The following is a 12,462-nucleotide window of genomic DNA, read 5'->3' on the forward strand; positions in this document are numbered from 1 at the left end:
ACTATCTATCTATCTATCTATCTATGTATGTTGTGTGTTTGAAAGTGTGAAGCTACATCATCACCACCACCAAAGTGAACTGCAGATAACCCCATGACGTGGCAGACACACTATGGTAAAAGCTTATATATATATTTATATAAATATATATATAGATATATATATATATATAGATCTCAAATATATATATATATATATATATATATATATATATATATATAATTCACAGAGCCCCGCGTGTGTCTCGGTGGTGGTCTGAGCCGCAGATAAGCTTTGCGGGGGCTATCTCTGCCTTCAGTCCAGATGAAGGATGAGCTTCTCAGACGTAGACGTTGTCCATCCTGCTGATGCTCCCTCGTCTCGTCGTAAACTCTTGTGCACCCTCTGGTGCTTGCTAGTCTCCCAAACTTCTTTGTGTAGCCTGCTTTGCAGATTGTCTTCCTTGTCTGTGTGGTTGCTCATTATTCAGAGACAGACGGATCTCAGGTCATCTGCAGCTGCAGCAAAGGAGAAGCAGGAAAGATGGCGATCATCCATTAGACCGACCGGGCGCACGCATGAAATACGAGGACAACTTTTCGGAGGATCGCTCGAGGAGAAGATTGTACCAGTGAGTTTTTTTTTGTTTTGTGTTTGCCTCCCCACCTTCTTTCTGCACTACTATATTTCCCCCCAGTGGTTTTTTTTCTCTTTCGGCTGGGGCTTTCAAGGTCTGCGAGAACGTCGCGATGGTAGATCATGGGATATAATTTGGAGAGCGCCTCGTGAATGACCTGGAAAGAGCTGACCCCCCTCTTCCTCTCGTCTCTCCTGGTCTTTTTTAGTCCAGGTCTCCAAGCCGACTTGGGGAGAAGAAGAAGAGGAAGAAGAAGAAGAAGCTGCGAGGTTATTCGCGTATGTGTTAGAGTCGGGTGGGCGCTCCAATTGCAAAATAAAAAGCCACAAAGTCAAGTGGGTCTTCTTCTCCTCGCTTCCCAGTTAATATCCTCACCCAGCCTGCCTGCCTGCCTTCCTGCCTGCCTGCCTGCCTCACCTCCGCGTCCTCGCTCATGTCGCCGTGTTCGGTGGGGTTTGTTGTCAAAGTGACACAAGGAAATGGACGCGGCGGTGTCGAGGGCTCGGAGCTGCGTGTGTTTAGTGAGCGGCACCGGAGTGTTTTGTTATTCTGACATGTCTTTGGTCAGGGGAATTAAGAAAAAAAGGCAGACCCGGCCGGCTCTGCTGTGCTGTGCCGTGCCGTGCCGTGCGTCCCCCCCCCTCCACCTCCACCACCTCCTCTTCTCCTTCTCCTTCTCCTTCTCCACCATTCGCTTCTCCGGCCGTGCGTGTTGTTGCGCGTTAGCTTCATGGAGAAGCCATTGCACGGATTGCTCTCCTCTCTCCCCTCAAGCCAAGCCTCCATTAGCGACACAGAGGAGCTGGCATAGCCGCTGGGTCCAGTCACACACACACACACACACACACACACACACACTATGAGAGCCATGTCCAGTGTGAGGAGGCTGTACGTGCAGCCCCCCTCCTCATTTCTTAATGAAAGCAAAAAAAAAAATCTGGTGGCGATTTTGTGTGTGAGTCTCCTCAGGGTCTGGAGCTGGATGTCTCTTGGTGGTGGTTGAAATGAATGCGTGGAGCTGTTTTTACTCGTGTTTTTGTCGCTTTCATGTTGATTTGTTTGTTTATTTATTTATTTTTTAAATCTTTTGGATTGCCTTTCTGTATTTCTGCTGTCACTGCTACTCCAGAGTCAGGTATGTCAACTGCTGGTTAGGGCTTCACCATAAAATGGAGGAAGGCAGATGGGTCTCCAAGGAAGAGCCCCTGGAGTCAGACAGGCAGGATCTCCTCTCTCTCTCTCTGTCTCTCTGTCTCTCTCTCTCTCACGCCAGAACAAAGGTTGTGTTCAAGAAAATAATCAGCCACAGCCACCAACACCACCTCCTCCTCCTCCCTCCTTCTTCTTCTACTACTTCTTCTTCTCCTTCTTCTTCTTCTGCTTCTTCTGCTTCCTCTTCTTCTCGTCTCTCTTTTTTTTCTTGCCTTTGCAGCTCGTAAGTTTATGGTCAGCCCAGAGGAAGCAGAAGAAAAGAAAAAAAAAAGTCTGCAAAGTGAGGTTGGGTCCTCTCAAGGTTACCTCGGGCTTTTTTTTTTTTTTTGACTCCATGAACTTGCTGCTGCTTCTTCTTCTTCATTCATATATATATTTTTATATATGTTGTTTTATTTTGAAAGGGATTTTGAAGGTTTTTGGTGGTTTGTGATGTCTGAGGGAATCTTAAAGCTGAATAACGCAGTGCTTTGCTTTTTTTTTGTTGTATTTGGGGCCGTGCAGGTGGTTAATGTTCAACTAAGTGGTCACATACACACACTCTCTCTCTCTTGCTCGCTCGCTCCTCTGAGTGTGTGTGTGTGTGTGTGTGTGAAGTAATGGCTGTTGCAGACTCTTTAAGGAAGTTCTCAAGATGGTTCTCTGCTTCTGTTTTCGATGGGTTTTTCGGACGTTTTCTCGCCAGCGCCTGGTTTAAAAAATTCACAGTGAAGGTGTTGTGGTTTGTGTCGGCACTAGTGGACCCCTTGTCTCTGTGTTGTTTGTGCAGGATTCAAAAGTTATTCGACGGGTTATCGTTGTTGTTGGTCTGTATTGTAGTGTAACGCACATCGGCCTGAGGTGACTCTTCACACGTTACATCCTAAAGGTGTCTGTTGACCAGCCTGTCAGCCGAGTGAAGACGGAGGTGTGTTTGCAAGCTGTGTGTGTTTGTGTGTGTGTGTGTGTGTGTGTTGCTGTGGCTGTGCTACGCTCTGCAGTTCCCCTGGCCACTGTGTGAAATCTTGCTGACAAGGAGACTGCGAGCTTGACACACTGTGCTGCGACAATGCCGGGGCTGAGAAGAGCAATCAAAATGGTGGCGATGCTCCTTCTCCCTGGCGTGGCAGCAGGGCAAACAGGTTCTCAAGGAAAAAGGAAGGCGATAGAGGAGAGGAGAGGAGAGGAGAGGACGGGCAGGAAGAATCTGCTGCGGTCGACACATTTTGTTCCTCGTGGGTGGGGGTTGTGTGGTGGACGCAGTCTAGTCGTGGATGGACGGTGGATGCTCTGTGGAGGTGGCTGTCTCGGTGACACCGCCTGCCGTCTCAGAGTTCCTGTTGTAACTTTCACAAGTCCTCCACACATTCTTGACTGTGTCCTCCATTGTGAGGCTCATTCATGCTAGGCTGGAAGCTAATCTGTGTGCTCAGGTTTTTCACTGCAACTCGACCAGCCGAGGTCATGAAGGTCAGGGCTGTCTGCTTTAGAGATGGCACCGCTTGTAGGTTGTGTTATATAGTGAAGCAAGGCTGGATCACTAACAGGGCAAGGTGTGCGACCGCCTCGGGGGCCCCAGACTCTCGGAGGCCCCCGATGTTCTCGGCATGGCAATTACTTTGTTGTAATTTGATTAATTAGGAGTTTATACACCAGAAAAGTACATTAAAAACTGAAAAGCTCAGGGCCCTGAGGTGGTGCTGGGTTGATTTATCTGGAGGCTGCGTCTTATAGAGAGCAGGTGTCTGAGATGTGACGTTGTTTGATTGACAGAAAATGTATGTGGCAATGTTTGGGACGAGCTTTTTTCTGGTTCCAGTTTCTCAAATGTGAGGATTTTGCTGCTTTCCTTGGTTCTTATTTCAATTCAAACTGATATAATTCCAAACATACGCTCTCATTTGTCTGAGTGTATGTTAGTTAACTGAATTTCCCCAGTTTTAGACAAAAACAAGATGTTAGTGTCGCCTTTATTCTTGCGTTTTCTAGATAAAAAGTAAACATTAATCAAGAACAGAATAGTCAAATTAATCTGGCTGAGAATAATCATCACATGGCACCAAATTCAATTGCTCACATGTCTAAATAAATGTGCGTTTAATTAATTTATCTCAAACTAACTGGCCTGCAGTTGGGATGTATTCACAATACTGGTTGTCAGGAGAGTATCAGGAGAGTATGAGTGTGGATCGGGCCTCAGAGGGGGCCCACACCTCCTTTTTAGCCCCGAAACTCCCTCAGCAGGTTTGTCCGGCCCTTCCTCAAACAGCTTCATACATGTGAAGACACTCTCTTGTTTAGTAAACACACAACATGGGGGTTGGTGCTTTAAAGGTGTCCTATGTAGTTTTAATGAAAGGAGAAAGATCATTATTGACTGATTTGTATAAACAAACTCTTTGTTTCACGTCTGAATTTACTGAATGAACAAGGACAACGAAGTACTGTTTTACTTTGTTTATATGTGGCGGACCCTGCCACCTCTCTAGCTTCAAAGAACGTTCTGGGGACCCTATTTCCCTCTGAGAACAGCTTGTTAATTAGTTACGGATAAAAACATATATTTATGAGATCATCATTAATAATGTGAGTATCAACCTTTAATTGAATTGATAATAACGCTGTATTTTTTTAAATTTTTTTTGCGACGTGGCCCAAATGTGTGACTGACTGACTAACAGTGACCATCCACTTCAGAGCCAGTTGAATTTTTTTACCCTGGCGTGAAATATTAAACACGCTGTTGCTGCCTCGGTTCAGCGTTAAGGTGACGGGGCAGAACTCAACCACGGAGGATACTTTTAGAAATAAAATTACATAACTGGATTTTTTTTTTTTTTTGTAAGGTATTTCAGGATTACACTGAAAAAAGCTTCCACAGAGAGGACAGAGGATTAAACAAGAGAGACTTCTGTGATGGTTCGAACGCTGGAAGGAAGTGGTTTGAAGCTCATCACTCACTCTGATACTCTTTCTGCGTGTCTCTCGCGCGCGCACACACACACACACACACACACACACACACACACACACACACACACACACACACACACACACACACACACATACATACATAGCAGCCTTCCCTCCCTTCCTCCCTCCCTTCCTCCCTCTCATTCACTCACTCACATTGGGTGATGCACTCCTCCATTCTTCTCTACCTGGGGCAGTGGAGAAGGCTGGAGAGACGCACAAAAGCAAATTGAAATGCTCCAGTGAGTGCTTTCTTGACATGATGCATGGCTCATGAGATGCAGCTCGGCCCTGCTGTTACACTTGTAAACTGTGCTGAGACACACAGGACCCCAGAGCCGCAAAAAAGAAAAAACAGGATCACAGCAGAGCAGCTAAACTCGACGCTCTCTCCTGTATTTTTACCGACCTTCTTCACTCCATAAGAAACCTGTTCTATGTTGTATGATTTAGACGTTGAAAGAGAAAGCCAACTGACTACATCATGTCAGGGCTTTAAACGCAACAAGGAAGTGGCTCTCCGGAGGTGTCATTCCAGTTTCTGTTGTCTGTTGCCACGTCGCTGCAAAACTGGTTCCTCCTCTCTTTGCTTTCCATCCGAACATCAACAGTTCAGATGTCACCTTTTCCCCCCCTCCTGGAGGAAACCGCTCATGGCTCGGTGTAGCTCACGTTTGTGTCTTTTTCGGCACACATGTGAAGCATGTGGAGGGTTAGTCTGAGAGAGAGGACTTTTTTGCCCATGCAGTTTTGCCCCCGTGAGATAAATGAAGCCATCGCGGTGCGCTCAGGTTTCCAGCCTGAATTCAGGATTTATGCCCTTCTCTAATAAGACACAGTGAACCGACTCTTGTCAGCCTGGAGCTGCCTGCAGTGGTGGAAAAAAAAAAAAAAAAAAAAAAAAAATCCTGAATTCTTTGGAGACGCCCGTTCCTTGGGCAGTGTGGTGCCACCAGACAAGGCCTTCATTGAGCAGGAACAGGAGTGGTCTTGTAGAAGGGATCCACACTGGCTCGGCCTACGAAGCAACAGAGCTGTCCAAAGACGATTAAATATTTAAGAGCTTGGAAAGGAGGTCTCAGTGGTAAGTTAATATTGATGGGTCTCTCATCTTTCCCGTCTCAAACTTGTTGCCTCGAGAGGTCAGTTTGGTTGAACCAGGAGAGGAGCCCTCGCCTCCTCTTAGACAGAATCGGCGTTAAAAAAGCTGTCCAGAAATAAATCGGCGTGCCTCCAAACAATTCTGCGTGTGAGCCTGAGTGTGACTTTTTTTTTTTTCCTTCTTCTTCTTCTTCTTCTTCTTCTTCTTCTTTCCTCCACCGTCTTCTTTTGGTCACTCTGTAATGCTCCATCCTGACGAGCTTGTAACCTCACCCACCCCCTGTAACTGTAGTAACTGCCATGTCAGGCTTACAAGGAAGTCAGCATTGCAGTGTTTTCTGGCAGTTGTCCACCGAGCTGCACTTACAAGAATCCCCTCAGTGCATCTCACAGCCTTTTCTTGTCATCATGGGGTTTTTTTTGGTGTTTTTTTTTTTTTTTGTTCTTTTTTGGTTGAATTGGTTGAAATAGATACTCCTGAAGGCATTTGAATAGATAAAAAGAATAAAAAAACAGCGATGAAACCAAGGACTTAGGCTGTTGATTGAGATCAGATAAGAGGTGTCAGTGGAAGATTGTTTTTTCGCTCATAGTGAGAAGGAAATCACGCACTTCAGAGTTTGGCACCTCAATAATCTGACCTTAGTGAGTGGAGTAGTCCATAAACGTCGTCTGAGATGATACAGGATTTATTTAAGACGACGTCAGATTGATTTAAACCAGGAAATGGTTTCCTAGGAGAGATGGTCGAGAAGGGCTGCGTGGAATGTAAGGTTTCCTGGAGTAATTGTCTTTGTGGAAAAACACTTCCTGGTTTCTCTCCAAGTTCTGTCCTTGGACATCCTTCAGTTGCTAAGAGTCTTCGGTGGTGTTTATGTAGCCTATGAACCCAGTTATACGACATCTGAAGGGAGACTTTGGTGAAGACTTGTGTGTTTGTATGTGAAGCGCTATAAATATGTGTTTTTCCTGCTGTAGCCTACTTGTGTACAGTGTTTTATAGAATCCTTTATTCCGAGAATTTTTTCCCTGTGAGCTCCAGGGAAGAGACCTCTTGAGAAAACCAAATATATCTACCTATTCCTTCCCATATAAAATTGTAAAAATAATCACGCCTGAGGCGATTAATTAAATCGTGCACTTAATCATTTTTGGATGGAATAGTTAATCACGTTGCAGAGGGTTGCCCCAAGTTTTATCTTTTGTGCTTTTCAGTCTAGAGACAGAAATGATTCTAACGTCTCTCATAGAAGCTCTGAAACGTGTTTTTTGGGTCACCTGTGTTTGATCACGTTATCTACAGACAACAGACACGCATCTTCTTAAAGGTCCACATGAAAGGCTCCATATTTAGAAGCAGCCCTCGGATTTCTGAGGAGCAGCAGAGGCGCTCTCTAGGTGGCCATCTTCGCATCGAACGAAACCACACATCTCACTTCTGCTTTTTTGCTTGACTGCCATGACAGTCTGCAGAGGAACAGACAGGAGGAGGCGAGGCTGCTCGCTCAGGTCTCTGCTCTTAAAGTTAAACACTTCCATCTGTGTAACAAGATAGCAGAAGCGAGCAGAGGCAGCTCCACGCAGCTGAGCAGGACAGTCAAAGACCTTGAGGAATACAAAATGGTGGATGGCCACTGCCACTGACACTCCAGCATGATTGCCTGTGTCTCCTTGGCCACAGTGGGGCCGGCTGTGTGAAATGGAGTCCTCTGTGTGGAGCGTTGGCCCGGCCTCAGCTCTGATGCAGAAGATAATTCTGTCAGCCCCGAGAGAGAGAGAGAGAGACGAGCGAGCAGCCAAGTGAGGTGACTATACTGAGGGGAGCTTGAGCTGTAGACTTCCAGAGAATTCAGAGTCATGCGTGTCTTCCCACGTCTCATCCTCACTCCGCCACTCCATTTCCTGGGTTCTGACTTCTGTTATTAACTGCATTTTTCGTTCGGTGCTCGGACGCACGGGGGCGAGAGGAACGCGAAAAAATCAGCGTAGATGAAAAGATTCATCTCTGGGTTTTTGTTCACAGGAAGAGTGCGAGTGTGGAAGGGCATTCATTATCTAACCTTCACACCCAGCAGGCTTTAGCCGAGGGATTTACCAGCCTGTTTTGTTGCTTTGTGCAAATTTTGAGGCGTGAAGGTCACGTAACTATCTCTAAGATTGAAACGACTGTAAGCTTTAACAGGTTTGAATGGAGTAGTATTTTAATTTGTCTTGTATTTTTGAGGGTGAGATTTCACCATGACAACCTGAAGGCAGCAGCCACATGGATGTCCGCCATTAGTGCTTGTCTCCTCTTAATCTGCTTGGTCATTATCTTCTGTGCAAAAGAGGTCAAATGTTGCTAGCGACTGCTCTGCGATGCAGCCGTCCGCTCTTTTCAGAAGGAGCAATCTGAGCCCTTCGCTAAACACAAAGGCTCCCCTTGGAGCAAGGTTACTTGTACCGCGATGGTCAGCTTTCCTTTCTCTTTTGGCGCAGCTTGAGAGAGAAACATGTAATTAGCAAGTTGGAGGTCTTTTTGATTGAGAGAAGAAATGTCATGGTTCGCAGAGAAAGAATATAAATAGGAGAGCGGGCGCAGTGATATTAAGTATTAAAGGCCGTCTGACTGGGTGGGTGAAGTCAGGTAGCCATCTGTCAGAGAGAGACAGGCTGACACAAGCACTGTCTGACCTTGCAGTATGGACGGCACACACATAAAATAGAAAAATTATCTTCTCTTCCCCGGGATTAGCATGGTATTGCAACCGGGCGCCATGTTAATGGCATTCCTCGCTCTCCCTTTCAGCTTCTCTGTCTCTCTTTTTGATGTGAGGACTTGCTTGAAGGCCTCAGTCAGCAGAATACTTTGAGGTCCAAAGATCAAACTCCTTCAGTCCTCTGCACTCGGCTTGCTGGCCTTTTTTATTACCCCTGGCGGCACATGTTCATATCATGTTATGCATTAACTTGAATCGGATTGCATCCCAAGCATGATGTTGATAAGAAAACCAGTTTAAAAAGAAAGGGATATTGTGATAACAGTAAAGACAGGATCCAGTTCGGCTTCGTTTTGTTCCATTAAATCTACATTCAGTCAGTTAGACAGGACGGTGGTAAGCCTACATGATCTTCTCCTTTACCCAGAATCCTTAAGGGGCGGCCTGGGTCTGCAGTCGTGAAGTGTTTCCTTTTAACGCCCTCTGAATGTGACACCAGTGAAGGTCAGGCAGCAGACAGATCAGCAAAGCTTGCTGGATTGCGGCGTCTGGAACGCTCTGCACCTGTATTTACCAATCCTCTGAGACAATGTGGGATTACTGAGCAGGTTTTTTCTGAGCGTCCACCCAAAATCCAGACTTTTCGTGACTCATTCATTCAGGTAAAATAACCAGTGATGGAAAGGCACAAAAGGCTACTGTCAGTGTGAAGATTGCATTTAAAACACTTTGGTAGCACCAGTATGTGCACACCACATGGACTCAGGGTTGTGATTTTATTTCGACTCAATTCGCTGCAGTGAAAATCAAAAGTCAGCTAATGTTTCTTCAATTAAATGAAGTGATTCTAATTAGATCAAATAAAAGTCAAAGCCTGCAGAGATGATCCTGGGCAGGAAGGAGCCAACAACTGATCTAAAATCAGTTTTAAGACGCTTTACATTTTCTTGCAGAATAAAATGAAGACAAACTTGAAGACCGTGAACAATTATGGCTCAATCGGGACCTTAATCTAGATCGGGTCATCTGTCTGTGATGGATGGTCACGTTAAGAGGAAGCTCTAAAGGAAAAACTACCAAGAGGCCAACGGCAAGCTAAAAATAACTGAATAGCTGAGTCTATCCACAACATGCACTTAGCAAGAGTTTTATGTGTTCTGAACACTTCTGAGCTGAAGGGGCAACGCGATGAGGAGTACTTCTCACTAAAAAGCACATGTTCATGTTGCAAGCATGTGGTCATTCCCATGACAGGAAGTGGGAACTTGTGATCTAATGAAACCAAGGTAGAATGTTTGATGTTGATTCCTAAATATAGAGCGGTGGCACGTGGAGTTACAGGTCCATGTCCTTAAGGACAATGCTTACAGTAATGCAGGGACCATAATACTACACAGCTGTTGTGCTGGCCAGACGAGGGGATTTGTCTAAGACAGTAAGACACTGTGAGACTGTATGTGTTAGAGGTTAAAGGTTAGAAAGGACTCTCTCTTGGTTGTGTGTCTGAAAATCAAAAGGTGCTTTTTACTGCATCATGAAGAGGAAAATACATTTCAAAATAAAAATACAAAATAAAGAAAATAGACTATAGATAAATAAAAATGATGTAGAATGAAAACTAAATATTCCAAAAAAGGGTTTATACATTGAATGGGAAACCACTTCCTGTCTCCAAAAGTGAGAAAAATCAGAGCAGTCCTACATTAAAGGGGCTCTATGTAAAAATATGCAGCAGTTTACATCAAGTAATCCCTTTGTTCTTCACTTTAAACGCACGTTCTCAGTGCCTCGTCTCCACTAGAGCTAACAGATAGCAACAGTGGCTAACATTAGTTTAGAAGTTCGCTAACATGAACAAACGACCAGTTTCCAGCAGAACACAGAGGTTCCACAGAACAAAATCTATCAAATAACAACAAATATTACAACGTTTAAAAAACACTACTTTGAGCAAGTGAATACCTTTCAGGGAAACCACTTCCTGTCCCCAAATGTAAACCAGTTGCCTAAAGAGAAACAGAGCAGTCCTACATCATGGACCTTCCTTTAACTCAAAATAAAGCAATTCTATTGAGCTTTTGCCAACACATGAATATTATGTGATGAAGGTAAATGTTAAAATGTAGTTTAACAGGGGCCCAGAAGTACTGAAGAGGCACAACTGACTCATTAAAGCTAGTGTTTGCTAACCTTAGCCACCATAAGCTAAACCATACCAAGTATCAGGCTGCAGCAGTGAAACTCTTTTGTGTCCTGATAATTATTATGTGTATCTGTTGTAATTTTGCATAGTATTTTTTGTTCTTCATCAGATATCTCAGGTGGACTTGTGACTCCAGATGAAGGAGTGCTGGAAGAAGGTTTCTGGTCAAGGCCGTACTAGCTGGTTAATGGTTGACCTACTTTTCTTGAACACCATATGCTTCCTGAAACAGATTTGTCGCCAGATTAACTCCTGCGTTTTTTTAGTCAGGTGGTTGATAATATCTTATGATGGTGTTGATGGTTTTGGATGTTGGTTGTTTCACTTTTAACATGAAGTGGCCTCCAAATGTGTAGCTGGTGATTTAGCTGAAAGAGAGGATTAAAGATCGCTGCCCAGTCCACCATATTTATTCAATACATTGACCTTGAAGCGTAAAAAAAACTGAATCTACAAACATGATCATAGTTGGAAATAGCCTAAGGCCTGGATGTAAGGTTGATATAATTAAAATCAAACAGTAAGCTGTCAGTTTACAGGGCTCTGTGGTGTATTTTCCAGCTCTATTCTGCACGTTTCTGCTGCAGTTTCATGCCATTCTCACCCCTTTCATCCCATTCCTGCAGATGTCTGATGAATGTTATGACAAAACGTTCATACCGAACATTATTGATTCCTCACATCTCCCTTGAAAAAGCCTGGTCTATTGATCGGCCAGGTGGGATCGATGTCTCATCTCTGTGCATTCAGACTTCCTCAAATGAGCAGCACCATGTGATCACATCGTTTAAGGAAGCTCTCGGCTCTGAACAGTCAGACAGGAGTGAGGTCACTGTCCAGCTCACTGTTGTTCTTATCACCCGAGAGCTGAAACGCTGTTGTAATGTAACAGATAGGCTCATCAAGATCAATAAGATACCTGTTGGATTCAGGTATAAGATTGTAAGCGAATTCCAATGTCAAAGTCTGTTAGATTATATATGAGATTAAATTGATTGTCATTATGTGTTTATGGGTGTACAATTATGAAGGCGCTAGAGGTTTAGCGTGTTAGCCTGCTAGCATTTGCTATGTAGCACTAAACACAAGTAGGCCTACAGGTGAGCACACCATTACATTAGGATGGAGGTAGATTAGCATTAGTAAACCACCAAAAACCATGCCATCACCATGAGCTAAAGGCTAACATCAGCATGCTCACAGTGGCAAAGCTAACATGTTTATTTATAGAGGGATATAATGAATTTAGTTCTGTAGCACATCCTAGTTTAGCATGTTAGCATTATCTAAATAGCACTAAACACAAAGTACAGCTGAGGCTAAAGGGAATGTCACAGTAGTAGTAGTTTTCTAAGGTATTGGGTCATAAACCAAAGTGAATTTCTACCTAAGGATGGAGCTGGATAAAAAGTCAGAAAAAAATGTAATTATTATTCATCCTTTGAGGACCACTCGAATCCAAAAACCATGCTAAAGGCTAACATCAGCATGCTAACACACTCACAATGACAATTCTAACGTGCTGATTTGAGCAGGCATAATATTTATCATATTTAGTGTGTTACATTGCTAACATTTGCTAAGTAGCACTTAAGTAACCCACAGCTGAGGCTGATGGGATGTTATTAGATTAGATTTCAAGGTATGTATGTGGTCATTAACCAAAGCACCCAAGCAAA

General features: G+C 44.2%; 1 protein-coding gene across 3 annotated transcripts in view; it reads left to right on the forward strand.

Annotated features, from left to right (window-relative positions):
• Positions 1–263: 263 nt before the first annotated feature.
• Positions 264–12,462, forward strand: part of znf462 (zinc finger protein 462) — a 52,853-nt gene continuing 40,654 nt past the window's right edge. Inside the window, exon 1 of one of the 3 annotated variants that reach the window (XM_030435188.1) lies at positions 264–610. The gene's annotated coding sequence lies outside the window, so the exon portion shown is untranslated. Of the gene's footprint in view, positions 611–1,584; positions 1,752–4,867; positions 5,865–12,462 lie in introns of those variants that run through there. The other 2 variants (XM_030435191.1, XM_030435190.1) reach the window with 2 other exon arrangements.

The sequence above is a fragment of the Sparus aurata genome, chromosome 12 (genome assembly GCF_900880675.1).
Source record: "Sparus aurata chromosome 12, fSpaAur1.1, whole genome shotgun sequence".
Taxonomy (NCBI): Eukaryota; Metazoa; Chordata; class Actinopteri; order Spariformes; family Sparidae; genus Sparus; species Sparus aurata.